This window comes from Cydia strobilella, chromosome 1 (genome assembly GCF_947568885.1).
Source record: "Cydia strobilella chromosome 1, ilCydStro3.1, whole genome shotgun sequence".
Taxonomy (NCBI): Eukaryota; Metazoa; Arthropoda; class Insecta; order Lepidoptera; family Tortricidae; genus Cydia; species Cydia strobilella.
The window spans coordinates 7,785,361-7,802,439 of record NC_086041.1 but is presented as its reverse complement, the minus strand read 5'-3'; the positions used below and the strand labels follow the sequence as shown (position 1 = coordinate 7,802,439).

The window sequence follows — 17,079 nt, the reverse complement described above, 5'->3', positions numbered from 1 at the left end:
GTATCCCTTACATTTCATTATTGTCAAAAGGGACTCTACGAGTTGGCTCCGGCTCTCCGCATGCCTTCCAAATGTCCGGAACACACTGGGAAATTATTCCGTGATGGGTAAAGACATACAATAATAATATACTTATATTTTACTGGTAACAAAATCATTTCTGAAAAGATAACTTAATATACACTCTTAAGGTACACACTGCACTACACTGTAAACACTTACCCGCATAGAAAACAAAACCATATTCCACGTAAAATGCTTTTAACTTTTTTCTACGAGAATTATCCATAGAGCATATTTTATGAAAATCTTCAGTTTACAGTGCATACCTACTCGTATAAAGTGTGGGCGACAGATTGCGCATGGAGCGGCGCATAAGCGAAGCGATCTGCCAGCGCCAAAATCGCTAGTAGCTTCTTGGAAAGCGCCGCTGCCGCGTCACTTCGGCCGCCATTTTCCTTTTCCCCGTTTCCCGCGCAAAGTAACGAACTTATAGCAACCATAAACTTGAATGCAGACACGAAAATAAAAAATATGAGTGATGAAAATTATGTGTATTATTCTGTTTCGGGGAACAAACAAAAATATTTAAACAATGATGGATGTTTTGCTTATGGAGCACTACTTTGGTATAAGGTGGAAATGAACAAGTGTCAGTAACTTATTAAATATGTGTTGTGAGTAGGTAATTGTCAACCCTTTTGCTCATTTAGTATTATAGTGTAATAAAACGTTGAAGTGATGTGTAAACTTCTGGTACTTACTTATTCGCATCGGAGGTATGTAAAAACTAGAATAAAAAATATGATCCGATTAACATGATATGATTTAATCCGTGTGATTACAGGTGAATACCATTGAGATATTTCTGTATTAATCATAATCTTCACACATACTTTTTGTCTTGTATTGATTGTATATTTTATATTTCGATTAGAAATTAATTAAATAATTTTAGCATTATTTAATACATCGTTTGGACTTGGAATATGTTTTATCATTATATAAAAAATATGTTTTACTAGCAATAATAAAATGAGAAGTTTATTAGATAATTTAGTAATTATTATATACTTACGTTATATATTACGTTACCTAAGTATCTATGTAAGTATATTAATTAACTAAAATTAGACCTTAATTAATTATCGAAATGGCTTCAGTCAGACTATTGCAATTAAGCTTTTTTCATTATACTGTTAACAAAATAATAGTTATTAGACTCGCGTTCACACATTGGCATTAGCGCCTACAACCATGTTTTGGAACCCACCATTTTTTTTATGCGTAGAGTTACCGTAGAAAATCGAATCTAACACCCAGGTGTTGTTAGTTGCTTCTTGTCCTTTAATCTGAATCACATTAACTATATGTAATATTTAGGTTGCTGTATTAATTATCTCCGACATTGATAGTGTTTCATATACAAATACGTGAATTAATAACAATTAAAGCCACTAGTTTCCTAATGGTAGGTAAAATAATATCAACCAAAATGTTAATTATTTAGCTGGTTATATGAAATGGAAAATAACATTTTATATTTTGTTTTTCTCCAGTGTTGTAGGCTTTTCCTATATTATTATATGTAATTATATTCCCTTATATACCTACCCATTTTTTCGTTTTCATTCATTTTCTAAAGCCTGATGCTGAACATTTTTTTTTTGGAAAAACACAGCTTAGTCAGAAGTTAACTCTCATAGTACAAATCAATAACGCCGTTGAATACATACGTATATGTATATGCAAGAGTCTCAGTTATGGTAATCTTATCTCGATAGTTCCCAGAGCCCTGGTATTAATGCCATGGGGAGATTTACTGACCTCGTATATACGCGAAGGCTCCGACTTGGCGAGATGCCAAATACATTTTTTGTAAAATAAATTGCGAGAGCATTTGGAGAAATAAATTCTTGGGAAGGTCACCCATTTGATTTGTATGTGATGCGATTAAGCTTATCAGTCATGTCATGGTGTTAAATTTTATGTTAAGATGGGTTTAATAGCACGGTTGTAACTAGTAGGTAGGTATACTAATTAAGCACCGTAAAACAAAATTGTAGTCCATTGCTACAACTATGGTCCACAGTTTCATATGTAATTAAGTATCGGGGTAACATTCTTTCGGTTTAATAAACATTATATCTTTAGGCACTTGGATATTTCTAATTCTCATTATTTTGAAAATGTCCGATTTGAATTCGACTGCTGTTAATTCTTTAATTCAATTTACATGTCGTACCTATATAAATCAAATTGTATTAAATATTTCATCTTAGTCACACATTAAAACACAATTATTTCACCAACAAAGAAAAATTACGTGCACGATGGCCGCCACACAAAACGTGTATGAAATACCCCCAATTTAGGCGAGATATTTTTTCTTAAAAAATGTTACTCTAAATTGTGTACGATGGCAGCACATTCGCGTGCTACTACAAGTAAAGTATAATATAATCACGAAGGGCGAATCACAGAAGTTTAATCACTACCGAGCAGACACTAAGACGGAGTTACCTTGCTGGGATGAATCTATCCCAAATGCACATTTTATAGTACTATTAACATGTTACACTTCACATTATTATCATCGAAAAATAAATATTATATCATAATTTTTATGACATAGGTACAAATGAATAAATATAATAATGAATATTATGTCAATGAATCCCATTTCAGTAAACAATTAAACATTATATTAAAATAATAAAATGTAAAATTTTATGAATAAATAATTGAATTGAATTGAATTGAATAATATACAACAAGTAAATTAAAGAATAACGATTAAGTAACAAATAAGTAGGTAGGTATGTAAAATGTCAGTCACGTTACTTTTTCATTTTCATTTATTTATTTATTTAATAATCATCAGGCATACCAACAACTTCCAACGTTTGACGGGTCGTTGATAAATATTAAAATATGTTTCATTATAGCAACGCTAAGCTGTGCATGAGTTGGGAATAACTCACTTCACAACTGCGTCACTCCCCTCGCACACCTTAGGGTACGACATACTTCTAAAAAATATATAGGTACAGGCTGGAAAAAAAATGGGCCCTGGAGGGAAAATGCTTTAAAAACTTAAGTTAGCTCATTTTACTTAGAAACATTCTTTTATTTTTTGAAAGAAACAAAAGTGCATTCAGTTTTTTTTTTAATTTTGCTTGTCTAAAGATATTCTTGAGTAGGTACTTAATATTCGATTTTATGGATATTTTGTACGACAGACATGTAAGACTTAATGTTTCTTGGAGAAATGTTATTAACATTAACTGTATCGACTAAGGAGAATAAAATAGGGTGTTTATTTTTTGGAATTTTGAGTCGGTCCGATTCCCGGGCAAGACAAGCGAATTTAAAAAAATCTTTGATGCAGTTTTGTTTCTTTAAAAAGTAAAATGAGCTAACTTAAGTTTTAAAGTTACTTTCCCTCCAGGGCCCATAAAGTTTTCCTCGTTGTATAAGTATTTAATGCAAATAAATGATTTACTTTTTTTTTACTTTTAGGTTTACCTTATCTATTTGCTTCGTATGTTAAAATATTCAGTATCTACCTGTGTTTTTTACGAAATCCATTATACCTATATACATATCGGTCAGTAACTATAACTCTCCTTTTACTACGCCATAGTCGGGTAATATAGATACTTAGATATACACTTTCTGTTAATTATTATATAATTTCAGCTTTGTTTTTATAACAAAAAAAAACGCAATGTTGTGTGTTTTTTAATAGAAAAGGAACTAACTTAAAGACCACTTTAAATTTCATTAACCTGAATTAATACAAATAAGTAAAATGGCATAAAAAATAAAAACCGACCAAGTGCGTGTCGGACTCGCACACCGAGGGTTCCGTAGTTTTTAGTATTTGTTGTTATAGCGGCAACAGAAATACATCATCTGTGAAAATTTCAACTGTCTAGCTATCACGGTTCATGAGATACAGCCTGGTGACAGACAGACGGACAGACGGACAGCGGAGTCTTAGTAATAGGGTCCCGTTTTTACCCTTTGGGTACGGAACCCTAACTAGAATTGGTAAAATACTGCTTATAATTTCAAAAACACACTAAAATCTTAAACAAAACTGATCTACTGACTGACACGCTACTGTCGAGTGAACTTTTTTTTTTTCAAGTGCATCAGGCTGAAAAGTTAGTGACCGCAGGGAACAAAATTCAATTTTGCCGCCTGCTAGCTGGGTAGAAATGTAAAAGGGTAGGTAATTCTTAAAATTGGTCCAAGTATTTTTGAAAACTTTTGTTTGATTTTACTTTAGAATTAGAATAATCTCCCATCTTCTTCTTCTTCTTCTGGCCTTATCCATTATTATTTGGGGTCAGCTCTCCTGATCAATTTTTTCTAGTTATATCTGTTCCGGGTCGTCGTACCTCCATTTGTAAAAAAACTAACAATCTGCATTTGCAATATGGTTTTTTTTTAAATAGAGAAGAAATCAAATAATTTTTTTGTGTTATTTTTATGTACTTAGAAACATTTTTTCTTGTGTATATTGACAAATACAAATACAAAAAAAATACAAATACAAATAAATTTATTTCATTACTTTTTGCAGCTGTTCTTATTTGACATCTATTGCAGGTATATTTTTCTATATTATCGTACCCATAGCCTTTTATTTTTAATTTGTTTTACTTTTTAATATTATTTCTTTCATGACCACCATTCCTCATAACATAATTAATTGTGGCTTTCCGACACAGAAGGTTCCTTATGCTTCAAGTGCAATTAGGACGTTTACATCTGAAATTCCACTAGAAATTCTGATAAAAAGATCCTTATTGTAGAGATGGATGACCCTTCTCTGATGGAAAGCCACAATTATAAGTACATTTTCAAAACCAACCTTGCTTTGTTATACAGGGCAAAACACAATATACGAGGAAACTAAATTACAGAACAACATTCGACGAAAGCGAACCTGGCTGATATTGTTGCGGAAACAATAAGGCTGTCTGCCGTGTTAACTGCAGGTTTCACATCTGCTAGTGTACCTTATTACACGACACATCACGTCGGTGGCAGTGGTGGTGTACAGCCGTACAGCGTAAGGGATTTATGTAGCCTATGGACGCCTGCAACTTGCGTTATCTCAAGCTTGCTAACGCTTAAGAAACCCATGCTATACACCCTCGAGAAAGGTTCATTCCGCAATCGAAGCGTTTGAAAAAAAAACCGGCCAAGTGCGAGTCGGACTCGTGTTCCAAGGGTTCCGTACATTACACAATTTAAACAATATATTTTTTTATGTGAAACGTGAGTGAAATGTCTTTAAAAAACCCGTAGGGGTCGGATCAACAACTAAGTAATTAAGTCCGACTCGTGCTTGACTGCAATTTCTAATAGGTTTTCTTGTAATCTATAGGTAAAGATCTATTTTGTGTATTTTTTTCAAAATTTTAGACTCAGTAGTTTCGGTGATAAAGGGGGCGAATGGTCATTTTTTGCCTATTTTCTTGAATAACTTCTAAATTGTTTATCCTAAAATTATAAAAAAAAATATATTTGAGATTCTCACAATGATCTCTTTCATTTGATATATAACACGATGTAGTTTGAAAATTTTTATTTTTTAATTTTCTCATTTACCCCCCAAAAGTGGCCCCCATGTTTAAAATTAATTAGTTAACTTTACATGTCCGTCTTTGGGTCACAAACTTACATATGTGTACTAAATTTCAACTTAATTGGTCCAGTAGTTTCGGAGAAAATAGGCTGTGACAGACGGACAGACAGACAGACAGACAGACAGACGCACGAGTGATCCTATAAGGGTTCCGTTTTTTCCTTTTGAGGTACGGAACCTAAAAAAAGGACTTCCTTTGAAACCGCACTACATTTCTCTATTAATTGTTCTATTAATATAATTCAAATATTAATTTACAGACTCATAAGAATGAAAACACCCTCAGTTACTAAGTTTGTTGACAGGCCAGTGATAGGCATTCTGTGGGCGTAGGCAGGCAGCTGGAACTCAAATTTTTCATAAAATATGCCCCTCTGCGGTCTCGGCCCCCCCTCTAGGCCTCCGGCGATATCAACTTGCCCCTCCCTAGTTCCCTGGCTGGCTACGCCACATGCCACATTCAAAATCTCGGAACTTACGAATCATTCTGGGTTAGGCTGTTAAAAGGTATCAATCGCCTGGCTATTCTAAAATCAAAATGAATTTGAAAAGATTACTGCTCTGGAGATTAAATTTATTTCGTTTATTAAAATTATGTGCGTAACTGAAAACCGGGCTAGACAGACCGGGTAAACACAGAATGTGAACACGTAAATTGAAACGTTCAGGAGTAAGCACCTCTAGATTTATGTGTTCCGCTTACAGCATGTCTGTCAAAGTAATGTTGCCTGTCAAAATATTACGTCGAGCGACGTTTCTGCGTTCGTGCTTTTAAACGGTGGCTATTGTTGAGGGAGTAAAATAACGTGATAAGGGTAGGTAACCGAAAGCGTGAGCTGGTTTTCAAAATTATTGACAGCGTTTGCAACATTATTAGAACATACGTTATTATAATATTGGATAAAATGTACTGTCTGAATGACATACTATTGAGAGGTAAGTGCCTAAATATAGTCTATGCTAATTAAATTATTTATTGCCGGAACAAGTACAAAATATACGTCAAAACTTAAAATCTAAAACACAAACGTATGCACATAAAAGAAAAAGAACATAAAAAGACACTAAAACTAACTAAAAAAACAAGTACATTACTGATAATATACTATCCTACTTATACTAACCCCAATTCCCCATTCCGACCCCCACCCAGACCAAAAGTGCCAAATATACTAGCGGCATTACAGCGCTGGATGGCAAGCGATATCTGTTGGACCAAGTAAGAGTCTGAACGGGGATCGCACCCTCTATCACGTAGACGCCGCCCCAAGTCTCTAACCAACTTCTTTGCCTCCGAACACCACGGCCCAGCCGTTTCCACCGTCTATGCTTATACATCTGTATTTAAGGTAAACGCAGCTATCAACGACCCATCGAAAAACCCAACTCAGCATAATGCTAGCTATAAAGCCAGCGCTGGTCTTCCGTAGGGCCCATTCGGTGATGCCACGACACAAAGATAACACACAAAAATACATATTAAAACATTACAAAAATACACACAAAAAATAATAACCAAACCAAAAAAAAAACATTAAGAGCACAAACAAAAATAAATAAAACAAGTATACAAGAAAAAAAAGAAAAACATTTAAGAAACAAACAAATCCATAGACAATTAATAATTATGAATGCGACCATACCATCTGTCAAAAACCAGCTTGCAGCTGCTAGCGCCAGCGGCTACTTAAATAACATGCTATTAAAATAACATTCGATTCAAGCATTCTGAACACACAAAGTTTTACTTTAAATAAATAACAATAAAAATAGTCTGCGCGGATTTCAGCTTATTATTATAAATTCGGGCATACGAGGAAGTAAATTAAATTAAGTCTGGGTCGGCTTGTAACTTGCAATAGTAGCAGCGAATACAGCTTTACAATTATTGTCACTGTTACAAGGTACAAAGTAGCACAGAAATCAACCAAGTGCATAATTTCACGCAAGAGACATCATAGCCATCATAATTCATAACTAAGCATGCGTCAGTATAATAAAAAAATAAATGGTTTCCATGGCTTACCAACATTACTACAGACTATGCAGACATGAAAGAATGATGGCAGGTAGACATTAAATGTCAGGGTTAAGTACCTATCGGATATGAGTAGGAGTAGGGGTTGTATGGGTGCTAAACTTAGAGGATATAACCAAACGGAGACGCTTTGTCTGTAATTTTCTGTACAAAAAAGTATGCCGATTTTTGCGGGGGAGGGGAACGTCAAATGTATACGTAACGTAAAAATAGCCATGTCAGATAAACGTCAGTCCATACATTGTGTATGACCATTGGCCGACTATTTTCGACAAAGGGGAACGCTTGTTAATGGCTACTCCGTTTGGTTATATCCTCTAAGGTGTTAAATGTATTATTTATTTAGTTACAAAAGAAGTGACAGTCAGTCTGCATTTAAAGTCTGCAATTAATTTTGCTGAATATTTAGAAACTTATTGCTCAAATGCTTTCAGATTGTATTGTAGCACGGGCAGGTTTCCGCAACTCGACGACAGACTCGAGATGTTTTTTGCCCTATATTCAGTGGTCGTTACATTCCAGCACCACGTGAGAGGCTCCTGTCTCTATGCAACCTCGGCATAGGGGACTGTCTGTGCCGCCTGAATAAAAAAGATGTACCTACGTAAAATGGTCCTTGACCTTGTTATGACACTGATTGTGATTACCTGCATCCTCAATCGGACATTACCTACTGAGCTGGAGGAGCGACTTTGTGAATCTTCCGTTGATGCCGAACATGGCCTGTGTTTGGCTTGTCTACATCCAGCCTGGTTTAGCCAGTGTGCGGTATGTTGCCTCGTGGCGTATTTAGAATATACGTGTGACAATGACAGAATGGCCGACCAGCGTTAAAATAAAGGATTATTTGCACTAAGTAATGCATAATCTTATGCGAAATTTAATCACCTTTGCAATGATGTATGGAACTTTAATGTAAGTCATACAGATAAGTTATGCTACTTATGCTACTTGTTTTGGAGAGAACCGCAAGTGTGACATGTCTCACAGTAGTCACAGTGCACGCAGTAACAGTAACTTTGGATAATTTTTTTCTGCCATGCTTCTCGGTATAGTGTTAAGTATTTATGTAACCGGTTTAGCAATAACAATAACACACGTGTGACACCTAAAAATCGCACTGAAAATACACCCATAAATTAATGAAAATGGTAAGAATTCAGGCTAAAGACCACATTCGGTACTGAAAAAACATCACAAAAAATCCTATTCACAACTCTAGCAAGTATAAAGCCTTAGGAAGCCCGCAGCCGTTCACAAGTCTGTAAACGTCGATCGTTTCTCAGAATTCATGTTCTAGCCTTCGAGGCGCCGGTCCGGAGTCCAATTATTATACCCACCGTGTCCTATAATTCAGAATTAAATACGTCTTTTCAGAGGTTCAAAATAAACTATAGCACAGAACGGTCGAGTTACAAGGCGTAAAATATCTCATAAACTAATAGTTACAAAACGTTAATATATCAAAATAAATCTAACCTGCAGTCGTAAAATTTTAAGAGGCACGCTTTGTTGATGGAGTCTGACTAATGTACATAATATATACTTACCTATAGGTACAGTCTGCGCGCCATCTGTGAGGATTAGAGATGGTGAACGGCAGGGAGCAGAACCATAAGTTAGGTACGTACCTTTGTTCTTAGGAGACCCAAGATCGATCTTAGAAGAAAATGCATTTAAGATTTTCCGGAACGGAAACGGAACCAGGTCATATCTATCGAGTAGGTATCAGAGTTTATTTTATTACTGATGTTAAGATCAAGGTCTAAGGAATACAGGTACTACTAGAGGTAGTATTTGCAACATAATTATAGAATTTTCTCAACAATGTAACCGGATCGGTTAAGATTTATTTTATTTAGTCAACCAACCATTTAGTTATTCCATGTTTTATATCTAGTTAGAGTTACAAATTCAGATCAAATTTATAATTTGGTATTACAACCAGAATACGTCTCCTGGATGAATGCGCATTTATTTAGTAAAAATAATTAAACTTCAGCAATTCATGAATCAACAAATCAACTTAAAATATTTACGTTAATGTGAAGTCAGCTGTATGTAGGGATAGGGATGTTTGGATACAATACCAGTTTGGGTGCGAGACAAGGAATATGTTCTGACTATACTTAGCTGTTCATTGACAAATAGTTTTTATAGATCCTAACATCACTTGCAATGCTCGAACAGTCAGTGTGGGTATTAAATCAATATTGTTCCGAGTGGCTACTGGCCAGCCCGCGCCCGGCGGTAAGCGACTTCGAGCAAATACTGTTGGGCTCTAGCTCTAGCCAAATAAGTCAAACTTTGCCACTTTCGCTCACTCATGTATTTTCTGTAAATAATATCTTAACATACCCTAAATAATATTTAGATTAATCTTCATCTATTGGGTTCAGAACTAATATTTTTGTAGTTCTATTCTAGGTAAATATTTATCGTTACTTTTTAATAAAAGTGAGAAATATATCTACATTGTTATAGGTATGTGTATAAGTTATCGTTAGTTTCTATTTGTTAAATTGCGTTACTACTGTGTTACATAGATGTTTAACAGCACTATCTACTAACTTTACTACGCTGTCAATATCAGAACACCACAGGTAATGGTGCTATTAAAATTTTACATTTATTGACAATTGATTGTAGCTTTAAAATTTAAGGGACCTGGCTCCCCTATAATTAATTCTCCTCGGCCAGTAAGAGGTAATAATTTTGATTTAATAGTACCTATTAACATACGTTTGGAATGTTCTTGATAAAAAGTTCTAATTTCTAAATGAAATGAAATATTTATTTAATTTAAAGTTTTACAAACAAATGGTTCTATGTGTAATCCACACTAGGCAAAGCCTGTCCCGTGGAAACCAAGCACTTAAAGATTATCAGTCCATGCGGCTTAGGTTTGAAACACAGCAAAACAAAATGTATTCTAATTAATTAAAGAAATTAAGTAGGTATAAAAACTACATTACAGTACATATATACGGGTATTTGGAGGTGTATGCGGTTGTGAGAATGAGTGTGTATGATGTGTGTGTATGTCTTAGTTCCAGGTTAACAAAAAAACGTGTATTTTCTTTTTTGCCAAACAGTAACAATTTCCAACATTGTAAAGTATTTAAATGTAACTGCAGACCCACCCAACACATTTTTTTACCTTAATAACTTCAGTAAACAATATGATTGTTCTATCAATCAAATATAAAGATGATGTATATTTGTTGTAAGTTTTGATAAAACTTTTTAATTTTCGAATTAATTATATTACAATCAAAATTTTTAAAGTATGTACTTAGTTCCAAAAAAAACGTGAGTAGATAGCGTAAGGATTATACTTACAGATTGTATCTCAGCAATATTTATAATGTTGCTCATTATGCAGCCTAAACTTCTTATCTTAATATCAGTTAGGTAATTGATCTTGTTAAAGCATGATTCAGCTACAAATAACATAATTATAATAGCTTAAAACAATAACATGGCATTCCATTATAATGTTTTATTTATGTATCTCATTTGATTTCGAGAATGCGTTTCTAGTGCCACGTTGTAAGTAGTTGGTGTTTGGTGTCATCTGCAGGTACGACCAAGAAAGAAAAAGTTCAAGGACTGTTTATGCGAAGCAATGAGAAAGAATACTTAGGTAAATGTTATTTTAAATGAAAGTTGTTTCTGTAATGATTTTTCAGTGCAAATCTTTGGCCATAACACTTGAGGTTTATATTAACATGTTTATTCAGCCACGATAAAACATTGTGTGAAAATATTTTGAACAACTATTCAAGTAGTCAAATTAAGTATTTTTCGCATTAATAATGGGAAACCATAATGCCGAACTAATAATTGGCAAGTTAATATTTAATCATTGTTTATCGCCGCGGTCTCTAACTTTACTTAAATATTAATGTTCTTTGAGCCCTTCAGCTCACGGACGGTATTGCAAAGTTTAGATTTGTTCTCAATTAGAAAACTTATATATAAAAGTGATATTGTTAAACAGGTTCCACAAAACTTGGCACAATGGGATATTAACCCTTCGTATGCTGCCTTTTGACCATTGAAAAAGTGACCTTGATATTTAAACAATATATTTAAATTCCCACGCACGGATCCGTGCTTAAGTATACGAGTACGAGGGGTTAAGTATTTGTTTAGGTAATAGCGTAGGCAGTAACAGACAGCGGTTACTGATAGATTCACAAAAGCTCGTATGAATGAAACTAATACCTACACGAATTGTGTCTGTTTGCATCCTTACGGTTTCAAAATGTTTAAAAATTGTTCATTGCTAAACATGGAAAACCTGAAAATGGAATGTAGGATGATAAACCTGAAAATGGCGATGGTATATTATTATCGGATGGTGTTAGGGCATTCGCATTTGCTTGTTCAGACAGGCTTACTGTTAGTCTTGTAGTTGGAGACTCACTCTGAAAATGTACTATAAATGTTACCTGATTTGGCGATGGTGATAGTGGCATGCTGGTCATGAATAGCAGTGGTCGCTATGCTGGGGTCGCTATCTGTTGTTTCATGATCGCTGTCTGATAAAAAGTCTAGGTTCTCTAGAAAAGATGGTAAAGATGGAGGCAGCTGCTGTTATCTATTTCTGATGTGGCCCCGGGTCGAGGAACAAGATCAACCATATCGCGACCGCGAGCTCTATTTTGTTGCTGTAGCCTTTTCTGTAATATTTGTGGCACTTGACATATATAGTTAAATACTTTTAATAAATAGAACATCGTAATTTGTCCTAAAATCGTTGTAATTTCTTAGTAAGACAGTGAATACTCTGGAACCTTAACCTGGCAATGCATCTTTAAACATACATAACTCACCTTACAGTGAACCTGGCAGTGTCTCTCCTAGGATACATACCTAATTTAATGTTAATTTGTGAATTTTTGGATGAGTGCATTTAGAAATACGTTGTCATTACATTTCCGCACATGTATCGAACGGCGTTTTTTAATACAGTTGCGAAAAAATAAGAAAAACAACAAGTAAGGAACTTTCGCAGTGAAAATTTTTGACATTATGAAGAGGTGTCTTTTTTAGCGTTTGTTCGACTAGAATGGATTTTGTTATTATTATTGAACCCACTTCAATGAAAGTTTTTTTTTTCAAATGCATGTTCTATAAGACAGAACGATTGTAAATATAAAACATTGTACTATTATTACCTAAGTATCGTTATTTACGATTATTTGTGTATCATATATTTATAAAAACAATATCGAATGTTGCCTTTGGAAACTTAAAACATGCATGCAGTAAGAAAAAACGCCTCTTTTTTGACAGGCGTTCCGTTCTATTCAGACAACTTATTAAGAACGGTTTTTCAATATTCAATAATAAAAAAATAAACGTGTTATAATGATGAAGAGGGAAGCAACAAAAAATGAAATATGTATATTTTTCGTATTCTTACATTTACAGTAGGTTTCTATGTTAATTACGACGTTTGAAGGTAACTAATATTAACACTCATCAATAAGTAGCCATGTATTGGAACAAGTATAAATTAAAACAATTGGAAAAGTAAAAAGCACTAGTTCGCGAAAACCAACTTTCCGCACGCTAAACAGCTACGTAAAGTAGCACTTAAACTGTATTAAAAATAATGTTTTCACGCCACTGCTCGGAAATGTGACAATTGATGGTCTAAACCTTGATTAGAAAGTAGCACAACTTTGGGAACAAATCAAATTATTTTATTAAATATTTTGATTTGTGTTTTTTATATGACATCTATTACAGTTTAGAAAGTAGCACTTAATTAATAATTATACACCTGAACTTAACAGTCCGACAATATTTTAGTTTTACTAGCGGACCAATTCGAGTTTTAATTATGCGATCTGATTCCGATACGAATATTATTATCATATATTATCATACGATACTGATCTGTCAGTGTCAAAAGTGACGCTTTTGGTTGAATAAATATCACTTTTGACACTGATTTGTGCTACACTTTTAATTTTCACTCGCTAATTGGTTGACATTACAACCAATTTTAGTGCACCAAGTCATCAATGGTACTTAGTGATTTTAATCCCTTTATAAATAAGAACTTAAGAAGGAACGTACAGAAACTCGTCGTGTAAAGAGCTTTTAAGCGTTAATAAAAAACGTTAAACTATTATTATTTAGTAACGGGATTCACATCTAAATATCACAACACACCTAACAGTATATCCCACCCACCGTATCGATGTATCATGCAAATTTGAATAGTTTGTTATATTTTTTATTACCATATTTAAATATATTTTATAATTGATTCAAACCTTTTTAACATTATTGCAAGTACGCCGATCCAAAACACTTAAAATTTAAACACGCTTTTATTCTAAATCTAATTTAATTGGAAGTAACTACAAACCTTTAACCCCAGAAACATTTTTCTTGGTCTTTGCAATTCCTTTTTCAGTGTTATCGTTTGTGCTTGATAGCTTAAATAAATGAATCCCTCCTCGCTTGGACACAATAGATTTGTAGAAGGGGGCGAGGCAAGGACGCTGTGATATGTCGGTATAAGGAGCCATTTTATGCCTAATCGCTGTTGATAATTAGGGAGAACTTTGAGGGAGGTCAATCAAAAATAAAGACATACTTAATACATGACACGATAATATTTGGACCCGGGTATGTCCTTAAACTACGTCCAAAAGAGAGGTATGGGCACTGTGAATGACATCTCGCTTTGTGTGGTAGGGCACAGGACAGCGGATTTCATTCCAGATCTAGAGCAGAGCCCAACTGGGGAGTTACCTCCACCTTACAGAAAACCGCAGCCAAATAACACTAGACCCTACTAATAGTGTTGTGTTCCTGCCGGTGAGTAAGGTTGCCAGAGCTCGAGGGAGAGGCGTGTTAGGGTCGGCAACGCGCATGTAACTCCTCTGGAGTTGCAGGCGTCATAGGCTACGGAGACTGCTTAACATCAGGCGGGCCGTATGCTTGTTTGCCACCGACGTAGTTTAAAAAAAAAAGACAAAAAAATGTAAATGATAAGGAAACTAAGCCTTATTAGTCTGATTCCCTTACGATATTTTTTTTATGTCAGCGAAAAGTGTTATTTTATTAATTTCCAAGAAATTTGTTTGTAAGAGCCAGAGTTGGGGTGTCACACGCATTAATTACCACTAGGGCAATCAAGGTAGACTTATAGGTCAGGAATGCCTTGATCAATTAACGCTTATAAACTTTTTCAGTGTCTAACTACTACTTACTGATTATTTCCTTAATTTGTCTGAACACCAGTCAAAACGCTGATGCATCCTTGTAATTTGTAGTAAAAATTGTTAGCAAACTGCAGCCGACGCGATTTCCCACTTCAGATTCTAATATCTGAGAGACCGAGCTTTGCTCAAAAAACATACAAAAAATCAAAAATGCGCGTTTTCCCAGAGATAAAACTTAGCAAGATCGATTTTTCGCCCCCGAAAACCCCCATATAGCAAATTTCATCGAAATCGTTAGAGCCCTTTCCGAGATCCCCGAAATATATACCTATACAAGAATTGCTCGTTTAAAGGTATAAGATAAGTAATTTCTTTTGAAATATACTTGGTTGCAGAATTGTTTTATTCCAGAATCTTCGAGATCATGAAACGCCCGGGGTAATAAATTTTTAGAATGGAGGAGAACGCGCCAAGGACTTGAAAGCGCTTGAATGTTTATTTTAGTGGGAATTATGGTTGTAACGCCCGAAACTTGACAAATTGTGTTCTGATTTATTCTTATTGTTTAATAAATGTTTAAAGTTACTACGTATGAATTTTAAAGCAGCAACAGCAAAACAACACGATAATGTGTCATGATAAATTCATACCAGGGGTCGTAGCACGGTACGCTTATCACACGCTTATCACCATGCCTGTCACGTTCTAACAAGTATGTGAGTGCGAAAGTGACGGACTTAGTGATAGGGGAACCATGCTGCGCGGGCTGGGGACCTAGCCGAGATGAAAATCGTACACCGACTAACACCTCACGAAATACAAAATGTATTGGAATGACAGAATAGATGCTGCGAAAAGTCACGTGACTATTAACTTACATTATTTAAGTTTCGATGGGCGTTTATATAGGCTAGGCCATCTGTTATGATAAGAAACGTTGTTAGATAGTAAATAACATCTACCGAAATGTTAACAAATATCGTAAGGCACTTTTTTCATAGGGCCAATTGCACCAAATAACCAACTATCGAGTTTCCCATGCGATAAAATTAAGCGAACGCTTTAACGGTGACAGATGGTTTAGTGTAACGAACTCATAATTAGTTTTAAGCGTTTTTAACCTACTTCAAAATTTCAAAAGGAAGAGGTTCTCAATTTGGTTGTATGTAATAACATATGTAATAAAATACGCACGAAGCGTTTTGCTTCCACATTTCTTATGCGAACTGCCAAGGAGTGGAACGCCCTGCCCGAGTCTGTGTTTCCGCATGAGTACAATTTGGAGCTCTTCAAGGCAAGAGTTAATAGGTATCTCATAGGTAAGCGTGCTCCACCGTAGACCACATCATTACTTACCATCAGGTGGGATCGTGGTCAAACGCCTGCCTATTCATCATAAAAAAAATAAAATGGTTTTTTTTAATATTCATCTAAAGATCAAACATTTCAACAGTGTTAGTGGTCAAATAGAACTGCGTATGGAGTAGTGTTTACAGGTAAAACCGTAGGTACTTAAGTACCAACGCCCACACTGTTAATTGACAGTTCGTAAATCTTATTGCAAAAGGTACGAGTATAAGGTCCATCGATGGACAGTTTAGACGAAAGTGCAGGACCCGCGCGAAATCGCCTTTTCATACAAACGTAGTCCTCATTTTCCTCCCTGGGTCAGACATACTATCCCCGGCTAAAAATTTTAGGTTTACAGAATCAACTTTTGTAATTCCTACATATTTATCTTAAAAATAATAAATCAGTAGGTATAGGTACATAAACTTGTCAAGTGACAACCCCGTGCCAACACTCGCAGCTCGGTCATAAAACTGCGGCGCGAAAAGAAGATTCACGGTTCGTGCGCGGTTATAAGTTTCAATTTTGCTTGCAGGCGGCGAGTGTAGTTATAATTTTATACCTAAATCTGGCTTTTGTGAAGGAGTGAATTTTCTGTACGGTAGTTATTCTGTGCCTGGGTTTTAACATAATTGAGAATATTTTGACATAATTTGTTGTATATCAACCACAGCTATGTCCCTACGTTTGATTTTTTTTTCGAATTTTTAATTAGGTATTATACGAGTTCGGAGCATTTAAAAATTTGTATGAAATCTGTTATTCGCACCAAACTTTTACAATAATCAAAAAATCGAAAAAAGTCAAACATAGGGGCATAGCTATGGTTAATA

At 34.9% G+C, this 17,079-nt stretch overlaps 1 protein-coding gene across 2 annotated transcripts in view; it reads left to right on the top strand.

Moving 5' to 3' along the window:
• Positions 1-246: 246 nt before the first annotated feature.
• Positions 247-17,079, top strand: part of LOC134756116 (dopamine receptor 2) — a 161,447-nt gene continuing 144,614 nt past the window's right edge. For both annotated transcript variants that reach the window (XR_010129105.1, XM_063692935.1), the window contains exon 1: positions 247-779. The gene's annotated coding sequence lies outside the window, so the exon portion shown is untranslated. The remainder of the gene's footprint in view (positions 780-17,079) is intronic.